We start from the raw sequence: 11,657 nt of genomic DNA, 5'->3' as shown, positions 1-11,657 counted from the left end.
TGGCACAGTAGGTGGGACTAAACTTTTCTTCTAAGAGATGAAAGGCAGGTAAAAGAAGAAGGAATCTGGAATCTTCTCATTTGGGGAAAAATCCTGTAATGTGTGCTGCTAATCCTAATAGCTCTGACAGAGCGGTACTGGTGGATTTAGCCCCATTCTGCTAGAGGTGTCATCTTTATGCCAATGGCAGCTGGTATAAAACTCAGTTTACAAATCAGCATATTAGTACAAGCCCATCTTCATGATGGGTGAGAGTTCTGCAGTGGCCCGTGGTTGTGATGGATAAAGAATGGAGACAGGGCAATGTCTTTATGGGCTCAGCAACTTTCGGTGGTGAAGAGGGAGACCTTTAGCAGGGTCAAGAACATCTGAAATTACTCTGGCATAATGTACAGCAGCTCCTGTTTTCTAGTTTTGGGTCCTACTTATCTGAAAAATTTCATGTAGCTATTCAGTATTTTGTGTATTTAAAACATTGTTTGTGCCTTTTTTTCTCAAAACAATTCATATTCTTAAGTAATTGTATTTTATAATGCAAAATGTCAACATTTTGCATAGCCTTCCAAACTAATAGTGGAACACATCAAATGCCACATTTGAAATCTTACCTTGAAATGAACCTATATTTTCACCAATTGATTTTATAATTTTGCTTACTGATAATGCTGAGCTGGTGAAAAAGATTTTTTTTCCCCAGGTAATTTATTAAAAAGCCTAACTAATTACTTTTACAGCTCTTTGAAAAGGTTCATCATTGCTAAAGAGCAAAAGAGTTCAGTCCTGCCAGTAAAACTTTGGACTGTTTGATTGCCAGAAGTCTATTAATCAGTAAAAGAAGTTTTGCAGAGTCTGTGGGTGAGAGAGAACCTAAAAGGAAATATCTTGATACAATTTTAATTTTAGCCCTTAAATTGCATATCTGTATATAATGTAATTATTTTTTCCTCCTAGGGGGAAGAATATCCATGATTTTTTTGATATTAGGATGAGATAAAACACTGGAATTGGAAAAGTGAAATTAATCACAGAACAGTAGATTATAATCCAAATGCAGATCTGGGTCTAGCAAATGGGATGAAGTGTCTTTGCTTTTACATGATCCCTTCCATTAGGGTTTTTAATTTATTTTGCAGATAAACTACAAAAGGTTAAGTCCTTGAGCTGCCTGTGCTCTAGATCTAAGCCATGGGTTTATTATGGAAAGAGCATATATCTCCATCCTTGGAGATAATCAGAACTTGACTAGACATGACCCTGAGCTATCCAATCTAATTTTAACATTGCCTCTGACTTCAAGGTTGGTCCTGCTTTGAGCAGGGATCAGACTAGAAGAGATCAGGAAGATCCTTCTGACTGAGGTTTTTCTGTGAGTTTGTATATGTGCATGCATATGACAGAGGTTATTCCTTTGCTCCAGGCTAAGGACATAATTTTCATACTGAAAGCATCAGTATTAAATTTGTCATAGGGCATTTTGGCTAAATCACTGAGTAGAGAAAATTATTGTAATTTATCTTGCTATTCTAAAGCATTTAAATATGGCAAGTCAGCTATAGAGCAGCCAACCCATGTGAGTAAGGGGCCATTACTTATAGGTTTCTGCAAGTTAAATTTCTTTTTTCCTAGAGATTTGTTTCCTGGAGGAAATAAAAATCTAGAAACAGTCCGGAATTATTGGTATTTTGGCATTTCTCACTCCAAAGCAGGCAAATCTAGAAGTCCTGCCTGCCCGCACAGCAAAAAGTGACCTGCAGCAACATGACAGAGGTGGTGGCCTAAGACAGTGTGGAGGCAGGTTGTTGAAGTCTCAACCAACATGACTTGATCAGCCTTTGTTGATAACCTGTTTGCGATTTCCCTAGTTTTTTCTTTTCCTCCCTCTATTCCTGCTACCCTTCATCATCTTCTTTTCTCTGCTAGTTGCTGTTATCTAGGAATAGCACTTAAATCCCATCTAAGTCCTTTTTAAATGGATAAATACGTGCATTAAAATATTTGTGTATAGGAGATGAAATACTGTTAGGAGAAAAAAGCCTCCTAGGACACATGAGGTGTTACTGTGTGTTGTTTTTTCAATATGCAAACACAGAGCTACTCCAGTTTTTGAAACAGAATAAGAAACTTTGAAAGTTAGATGAATTTTGACAGCTGTTTGAAACTAGATTTATAGCAAGTGTTTCTTCAGTCTGATCTCTGAGGGTTTAATGAGGCTTAGGTTCAGGCAGTCATCTGTGAAGCCTGGGAATTTTGTAATCTAATGCTCAACTGCACTCAAAGAAAGTTGTGTTAGAAGATGAAAATCACTTTGAAATGGGTTAAAGGAACAATATAATTGCGAAATTATATAGAAGCCTGATCAGAGCTTAGGTTGTTCCTGGCATAAGTGAATGTAACCCTCTGTCAATCCAAAGGTTTACTCTATCTTTCAGCACCTGTGAGTAGGACGCCAGAGCAGTGAAGCAGCTATTAGTATGTAGTATTGCAATGGAGAGGAAAACAAAAGAAAAGGAAAACCCAGAAAGCATGGATGGAAAAGTGAAGATTTGTCTGTCAAGAAATCACTCAGAAATTTCTTTATTATTTCTTTTATTCACAGCATGAAGTTCACAGTTTAAAATGTCCTGATATTCAGATGAAATATTTGATGGGTAAGGAACATAACACTGTTTAAAAAGGAAAAAAAAAAAAAGTAAGAATTGAATTGTGGTACCTCTGTTTCATTAAAAATGAGTTTTTGATTAAAAACATAATTAATGTCAGATACACACGCAATACCTATTTCTGTAGCGCTTGACCTCAGAAGGTCATAGTAAAAATAGCATTAGATGGTGTTTCTGGAGACAAGTGCAATGTATTATGCTAATATGAAATGTTTGAACTAGAAATGGCCAAATGGTCATGCAAAATGGCACAGGCTCATGCAACCCTTTTCTATTGTCTCGTTGACTCTCTTTGACTCCTACCAAATGAGGTCAAAGATAAAATGTATTATAAAATCCCTAACAGCCAGTACTGAAAATCAGGTTTGCTCCCTCACTAGCACTTCTGTTTTGTTTCTTTCTCTCTCTTAGCAATGTAGATCACCCTCAGGGATGTGAGAGTTGGAGCTGGGCCAGGGGAAGGTGCTGGCTTTTGCATTCAAACTCAAACCTGTTGCACATTGTGCAACTCTAGAGAACAGTGTGCTTACCAGCATTACTGAGGAGAGCACTGTAATGGATTTCCCTCTAGTGATGAAATATGTAAACTACAGATTATTTGACATATCTAAAGTACTGGCACAGTAAGAGTAGTTGTGTCTCCCTTCCTTTCAAACAGACACTTCGAGAGGGGAAGAAAAGAGAATCAGAAGTTTATCGTGTCTAGAATACTATGAAGACTAAGTGCACTCTCTACCATGAAAAAAACCAAAAACCAGTCAACCAAACGAAAACCAAATGAAACCAACCAATCAAGCAAAAAAAACCCCCAAAAAAACAACAACAAAAAAAACAAACCAAAAAACCAAAAACCACAAACTAAAAAACCCAAAACAAACTCAAAACAAAACCCCTCGCAGAAACCACCAAAAAATCCACACCACCAAAAACTCCCAAAGCAACTTCTTAAAATTAGAAACAAAGTTTTTCACTAAATACACCTCCACATTCGGGTTGTTATTCTGAGTAAAAAACTGCTACTTCTTAAACCAAACTGAGTATCATAATGTATTTTCTCGTGGAACAAGTAACTCTTTCATCAGTTGTTTTCTTAGGGTTTAGAAAATATCTCATCTTCTTCAAGCCTGAGACACTATTTTAAGAGTTGCCATTTTATGACAGGGTTTTAAAATTATAGCAGAAATAGGTGCTTCAGGGCTGAAACTATTAGATTTAGATGTTGATTCATCTAATTTTCCTAAACCAATGAAGAAATTACTTAATTAATGTGGGCACAAAATGCATTAACCAACCTTCTGCTATTTTTTGTGCTTTTTCCAAAGAAGTATCACTTCTGGCATCAGAAGTCTGTATTATTTCCCCTGTACAATTTTGAAATTATTGGCTATTGTCAAATAAATTTGGCAGCAGGAAAAAGGTTTTGGAGATATTAAGTTTGACACTACTTGTAAAAAAAACTAGATAGCTACAAAGGAAAAGTCATTAACACATGCCCGGAAGGGCAGCAGTGCAGGATCACAGTCTGTGTGGACACAGAGTGCTTGTGGGAGGCTGACATGGAGGAAACCCAGCCACACCTTCACTAGTGTCTCAAGCCAGATCGGAGAGTAGGTAATTTACACCTTGCTTGAGGTGTCTCTTGTGAAGATTTCCTCTTCTTTTCTTCTGAAGGTGTGAATAAGGTTAGAATTCAAAAAATATTGTGAAAGTTGAGATAGGCACGACTTTTATCATGATAAAAGTGAGATGATAAAAGAAAGGTAGTATAATTGGGCAGGAATCACTGAGTACTGTGACTGCACAGGAAAGGATCAGAAGATATTTGGGGATCGCAGGTCCAACAGTGCTGCAGTAACAACAGGAAACGGTGGAAGAGGCTGGATGGGTGGTTATGGAGCTGCAACAGCCAAAGGTCTTCAGGTTAGATAGTTTATTTTTAGGTGTAATTTTCCCTGGCCATGAAGGAGGAGATGGACTTGATCACCTCTTTTGGTCTTTTACTGCCTTATGGCTACATTTATATTTCTTGTGGTTAAATCATAAAGTTTGCTGCCTAAGGATGAGATGTTGGCATTGCAGTCCCAGAGTTTTTCATGTAGAGTCAATCAAAAATGAAAACTAAGGAAATGAGGCCTCTCTAGTCTCGGTTAATTTGACAAATGCAAAGAAGTGAGTGATTAAATGATTAGGTACCAAAATTTTTAATGAGTTAAATCATGAGTTAGTCACAAGTTACTAAGTGTTGAAACGCTGGATAGGCAGCCTGATTTACATAAATGGCTTGTATCCTGGTTAAAACCACTTTCTTGTATACTATCCTTAGTTCTTTAGGAAAGGCTTGATGCAAAGTGCTAAAGTGAGGTGAGATGTGGAAAACTTTTCATTGATCCTGACTTGTACAGCCACTCACTTCTGGTTAAACCCTGCCCTGTGTCTGTGTCCATCAGATGACCAGAGAGGGGAGGCAAGGCGGGGCAGAAGGGATGAAGATGCTTACAGATAGTCACTGGGGACATGAGAAACACAGTTTTAGAGGGTTGTATTGTCATAACATGTAGCTTTGGTAGGGGAAGTCCATGTCCAGTGAGTTCCAGTGTTTGGGACCACTAGCTGCTTGTGGGGGGAAGCACCTCACTGCCTCCGGCTATCTAGGCCGTGGAAGCACAGGTGAGATGTGACGTGGGCGAGACAAAGTAGTTTAAGCACTCTGGTTTTGGCAGTCCCCAGTTTTTCAAGACCCAGTTGGGCAAAGCCCTCAGCCACTAGGCCTGATCTCAGGGCTGTGAGCAGGGGGTTGGGCTGAGACTTCTTGAACAGACCTGTGAGCCCGTGGCGTAGTGCTGGGCTGCTCTGCAACTGCCTCTCTCCTATTGTTTTCCTTTCTGGATCACCTTTTTACCTTCCCTTTTATATCCTTTTCCCCACCTCTCCCTACCTCCACTCAGATAAACAGCCTGCCTCAAATCACTTTTTCCTCACTGCATCCCATCTCAGTTTTGCTGTTGGTGATGCTCTCAACTTTGGAGGGCATTACCAAAGTGGAACCCCATCCTTTCTTGGCTTTGCAAGGTACAAGGTACCCAGAAGTCCACAACGCAAACATCAGCTGTGATATCTGCCCCTTGCTCACATACCTTCCCCTAAGCCTGCTGTGAAACCCAGTTTCTCCCACTGTAACCTCTCACCTCCATCACTTTTTCAGGTCACCTTCAGCAATTTCTCCATGTCCTGCTGAGATAGATGACATTAGCTTGGGCCAGGGACCAGATATCTACCTGAAGACATTATACATCACCTCATTTCTTCACTCCAGCTTGCTCCTACAGTCATTTGTCTCTCACTCAGCCCCCATCTCTCTCTCCATACATTATACTCTTATTATTTAACGTGGTTTTATTCACAGAATATTCAGCATGTGCAGAGACAGTGCTAACAAATATTTAAAGAGCTTCTACTGATTTTTTAAATGTATTTTGAAAATGTTTTTGAAATGTATTTTCTGCAAACCCAGTAAGAGGAGGTAGAAGAAGGAGGGACATTATAGTTTTCAGATACTATGCACATCCTGTGCACTGTGGTCATTACAATTAGAAAAAAACCCCCACTGCCCTGTTAATTTTAGATTTCAGTCTCAGTGGTCATGAGATATCTATGCAAACATGCAATAGTCACAGCAAAAACAGCTCCCAAAGCTGGAAGACTGAAATATAATCAGCATCTCTTAGCAAGACCTGAAAATCATTAAATATTTGGACTAGTTTCTCTGAGAATTTTAATTATATTTAGAGAGCAATTATTCTTTTGCATGTGACAAGAAGAATTGTGTCTTCTGTTTCAGTAAATTTGCATACAGGCTATATTCAAAGTCAATTATGCATATTTTAGAAATTAAAATGAATTATTTCTGTGTTTTACAGTTGTTGTTAGCATCACAATACTGATGTAAAAAAACCCACCTGTAATTAGATCTTTTACATTCCCTCTAATGAGATTACATCTCCAAATATTAATTTTGGATATATTACCATACAAAACTTAAGGGCATCTCAGCAGCATATTAGCTGTGTATCTTCGCAGCTTTACTTGCAACAACTGGGGATTTTTGTCTAAAAAATCCCTAACGTAGGCAAGACCCATAAACTAAGTGCTCACAACAAATTATTTTTCTCCTGCAAGTGCACTTGGGACAAGAATCGATGTTATTTGCAATCAGGAAGCCAGTCAAAAACTCTCAAGCCACTTCACAGTTTTCAGTGTAGTTTAAAAGGCTTAATAAAGAGTAGGATGCAATTGCTGCTGCTGGAACATGGAAGCCTTCTCTCCTGTGAAAGCTTAATTAGTGAAGATGAAAAAAAAGCCAAGAAAAAACCCCTAATTTGACAGCTCTCTGGCAGGCTTTGCAGGACTGGCTATGTAAGAACTATTTGACCTTGTAAACTCAGCAGATTCAAAATGCATCACAGAGACAGGGCAGGTATGAAGCCTCATTCTCACACTTGCTCAAAGCCTGTCTGTTCAAAACAAACTGATGTCTCCAAGTATATATAAAAACCTAATTAAAAAAAATATAAAAGTAGATTTTGGCCAAATTATTTTTTTGCTGAATGATAGCCAAAATACCTATTCTGTGTCAGTACTTTTCTTTAACTACATCTATGCCATGTTGCATGATTTCAGTTTCTTTAAGGCGAGAATTGTTCTCATAACCATTTTGACTTTAGGCATGCAATAGCCTTCCTTAAATCAGGAAAGCTGGATCAACTCTTAAGTGCTTTCCAGCTTTACATTTTAGCAGCCAAAGCAGCTTTGTTTGGCATGTTGATTAACTCCTGTATCAGGGAACAAGAAGAACAAACCACAAAAGCTTTAGATAAATACAAAGAGAAGAAAACTGTCAAATGCATTTCAGTGGATATTTAATTGTGTTAGAGTACTATAAGTCAAGGCATACGAAACTATAAAAATAAGCAACTCCCAGAGATGAGTGGCATATCACTGCACATGACAGAATCAGAGATGTTTTGGAGAAGGGTGAACATACCCTGTATGTTTTAGAGGAGGGTATAAAACACAACCATGATGAAATGTCCCAAAAGCATTAATCATGATTTGTTCAACTAAAGTTTAGGATCCAAAGTGCTCCTCATCTAAACACATTCCTGACAAATAAGCTGAAAAAGGGGACAGAATCCATGAGGCAAGCAGCTACTACTCCTGTGGCAAAAGAAAGGGGCTATTAATTTTTACACAAAGGAATAATATATTTCTATGCTCCAAACTATCGAATCAATCACATAAAAAAGAGCCCAGCAATTCTTTCTCTTTGAGATTTATTCTCTTCCATTATTTGCAGGCAGCAGACTCCCATCCTAGGCCTTGGCAGGAGCTCAGAGTGAACCAGGACAACCCATCACCTCCCAAGGACACAGACGAGAAAAATGCTATCAAAATTTCTTTACAATATGGCAGCACACATGGCAGCAGTTCAGTCACACAAGTGGCCCATCTATAAGCTGCTGATCAATATGAGTTAATGGCGATTTTGAGAGAGCATTTTCTCTCAAACCCAGGGGGAAAACAGTTTGTAACTGCAGATGAAAAATATTTAAGGTAACAGCTATGAAAATGGATGCTATAAAAATACATGTTTTTTGCAGCCAGAATGAGTTACCCTTAATCCTGGAACCTAATTTTCATAAATAAAAAACATTTCTGTAAACATTTTTACCACATCAGAAGTTGATATCCTACACAAAACCAAGGCAAGCAGTAAGCTTGCTGGCATTTGCACAAGACAGATTCTGATGTCTGTTCCACACTGTGTATGTCCTAGAGAAGGTACTGAACAGTACCATTGTTGTGCAGTTCTCTTCAGATTTCTGCAAGAAATCCCTCTTGCAGCCTTGGAGAGTACTTATTTTAAACACTGCCAGGGCCTTTGCTACTGCAGTTGATGATCTACCAATTAATTTTAAATTAGTAGCATTTTAAAGTTAGAAGTTCTTCTTTCTCTGTTAAACATGGCAGTTAATATTTTCTGGAGGATCAAACGTATTGTAAAATCATGTAAAGTTTCTGTAGTATGAATGTTTATCCCTCATAGAATCTTATTTTTGTGAAAAATATGTTTATTTGAAGTTGTCCTTTCATGCAAACTTCTCTCTCCGAAGGTCAGAAAAGAACCTGTATTTTGCAAGGCCTGTGTTATTATCGGTTAGGCAATGACATGTCTGCTCCTTATCCAGTCATGTTTAAGTATGGGTTTTTCGTCATATTTGAAATCTAAAAATCAGACACCAGGTACCGTTGGTCTATAGGCCCAGTACTGTATGTTTTTTAATTAATCAAAAGAAGGAATGGAACAATCCAGGAAAGGAAAGGAGGAACCTCGGTAGTATAAAATCATGGCTGGTATGACTAGGTTACAGAGGGACTGACCACCCTCCCTCCCAGTATAGCACTGGGGTATCAGGTGAAGATGCCTGGGAACCCACATGAAGAACATCAATGAAGGCAGCTTTTGATGCTCCAGCTGATGGAACGCTGCTGGAGACAGGATCCTGACCTAGATGGTTCCTCTCTTTGAATCAGTACAGCTTCTTCTCTTGTTTTTTCTTTCTCTTACTTTGAAGGGGAAAAGATCCATGATGGTAACAAGGAGATGAAGAGGATAAAGCCCTGAGCAACCAAGTCTGACCTCAGAACTGGTCCCGCTGTGAGCACAAGGTCCACTGAGGTGCCCTGAGCTCTCATCCAGCTGGCATTATACTGTGATCCTAAATGACTTTTTTTTTTTTTTGTGACAGTACTGTTCAGCCATTTTTTTCAAAGTTATGGTATGTGGTGAAAACTTCTGTAAGGGTAACTTTGGGTGAAAGATAATTCACCTGTATTCAGAGGTTGTTCAAGAACTTTCCCTCTGCTTATGAAAATTAATTTTTCTTTAAATTCTAATTAAATAACTTCTGGTGACTTTCCACTGTATCTTTTGCATAAGAATCCCCTAGCCTTTCTCTGCCCTTGTTTATTAGTTTCTTCAGGAAAAAGATGATCCTGTTTTGCATTTCTGGAAAGTCCCTGGCTGTTGTTTATAAACATCCTGCAAATATTTCAGTTACAACACATTTCCCTTTAATTTATTGCCATTTACCACTTTTTGGTATTGGCAGACCTTCGAGATGCAGTCATCATCACCTTATATAAGAAGAAAGGAATTAAATCAGACTGTTCAAATTACTGTGGTATTACTCTGCTCTACATTGCTGGCAAAATCCTGGCAAGAATACTCTTGAACAGACTAATACTTGCTATAGCAGAAGGAATTCTACCTGAAAGCCAATGTGGTTTCAGAGCCAACAGGAGTACCACAGACATGGTATTTGTTCTCAGACAACTGCAAGAGAAGTGTAGGGAACAGAACAAAGGTCTCTATGTAACCTTTGTCAACCTCACCAAGGCTTTCGATACTGTGAGCAGAAAAGGTCTATGGCAGATTTTGGAATGTTTAGGTTGCCCCCCCAAGTTCCTTAAAATGATCATCTCACTCCATGAGGATCAACACGGCCAAGTCAGATATGGCAATGCACTTTCTGAGCCCTTTCTAATAACTAATGGTGTGAAACAAGGCTGCGTTCTTGCACCAACCCTATTCACAGTCTTTTTCAGCATGATGCTCCAAAGGGCCACGGCAGACCTCGATGATCAGGACGGTATCTACGTTCGATATCGTACTGATGGAAGCCTATTCGACCTAAGGCGACTGAAGGCCCACACCAAGACCTTAAATCATGGGATTTAAGTCTGGGAGCTGCTTTATGCTGATGATGCCGCCCTTGTCGCCCACACAGAAGCAGCTCTGCAGCGTTTAACATCCTGCTTTGCAGACGCTGCTGAGCTCTTTGGGCTGGAAGTCAGCTTAAAGAAGACTGAAGTTCTCCATCAACCAGGACCTCAGGAAGCCTTCCATCATCCCCATATCACCACTGGTGAATCAGAGCTCAAATCAGTCCAGCAGTCTAATTACCTAGGTAGCCTCATCTCCTCAGATGGTAAGATTGACGGAGAGATAGACAACAGGTTAGCAAAGGCATATAGTGCTTTTGGAAAGCTTCATAAAAGAGTTTGGTGAAATAAACACCTGAAGAAAAGTACAAAGATCAGTGTTTACAGAGCCATAGTGCTGTCTACTCTCTTATATGGATCTGAATCATGGGTCATCTACCGCCACCACCTACATCTCCTAGAACGCTTCCATCAACGCTGCCTCCGTACAATCCTAAACATCCACTGGTCAGATTGTGTGACCAATACATCTGTTCTAGAACAAGCAGCAGTCACAAGTATTGAGGCCATGTTGCTGAGAACACAGCTGTGACGGGCAGGGCACATCTCAAGGATGAAGGACCACCGCCTCCCTAAGATCCTGCTTTATGGTGAACTTGCCACTGGCTGCCACATGAGAGGAGCCCCAAAGAAAAGATACAAGGACTCCCTGAAACAACATCTCAACCTTGGTCATATTGATTAACATAACTGGTCTACTCTGTCCTCCAACCGGGAGGTCTGGAGACACACTATGTATAACGCTGCTGATGCCTTTGAGAAAGCACGCAGGATCACTCTTGACGAGAAAAGACAATGCAGAAAGAATTGTGTCTTGCAGAATATATCACCTAAGGAGTCTTTCTGCTGTGCCTTTTGCAGCTGGATGTGCCTATCTCACATTGGCCTTTTCAGCTACCAACGTGCTTGTAACAAACGTGGGTAGAGCCCTCCCCAAATCTTCATTTGCGAAGCCTAGCCATGATGATGAGGTATTGGCAGTGCTGACTGTGGGTATGGGATCTGTTAGCTTCAGATTACTTTCATAAGAGTAGTCTGTCTCTTCCATGACTTCTCAGGCCCAAAAGCACAGTTTGCAATTCAGGGTACAGTTGAAGTTGAAAGGGTGGGGTGGGTGTGCATGCAAAGGCTTTCAACAACAAAAACTCTGTTGTG

This window comes from Manacus candei, unplaced genomic scaffold, assembly GCF_025592945.1.
Source record: "Manacus candei isolate 608988 ecotype Guabito, Panama unplaced genomic scaffold, ASM2559294v1 h1tg000088l, whole genome shotgun sequence".
NCBI classification, from domain to species: domain Eukaryota; kingdom Metazoa; phylum Chordata; class Aves; order Passeriformes; family Pipridae; genus Manacus; species Manacus candei.
This window is presented reverse-complemented; position numbering follows the sequence as displayed.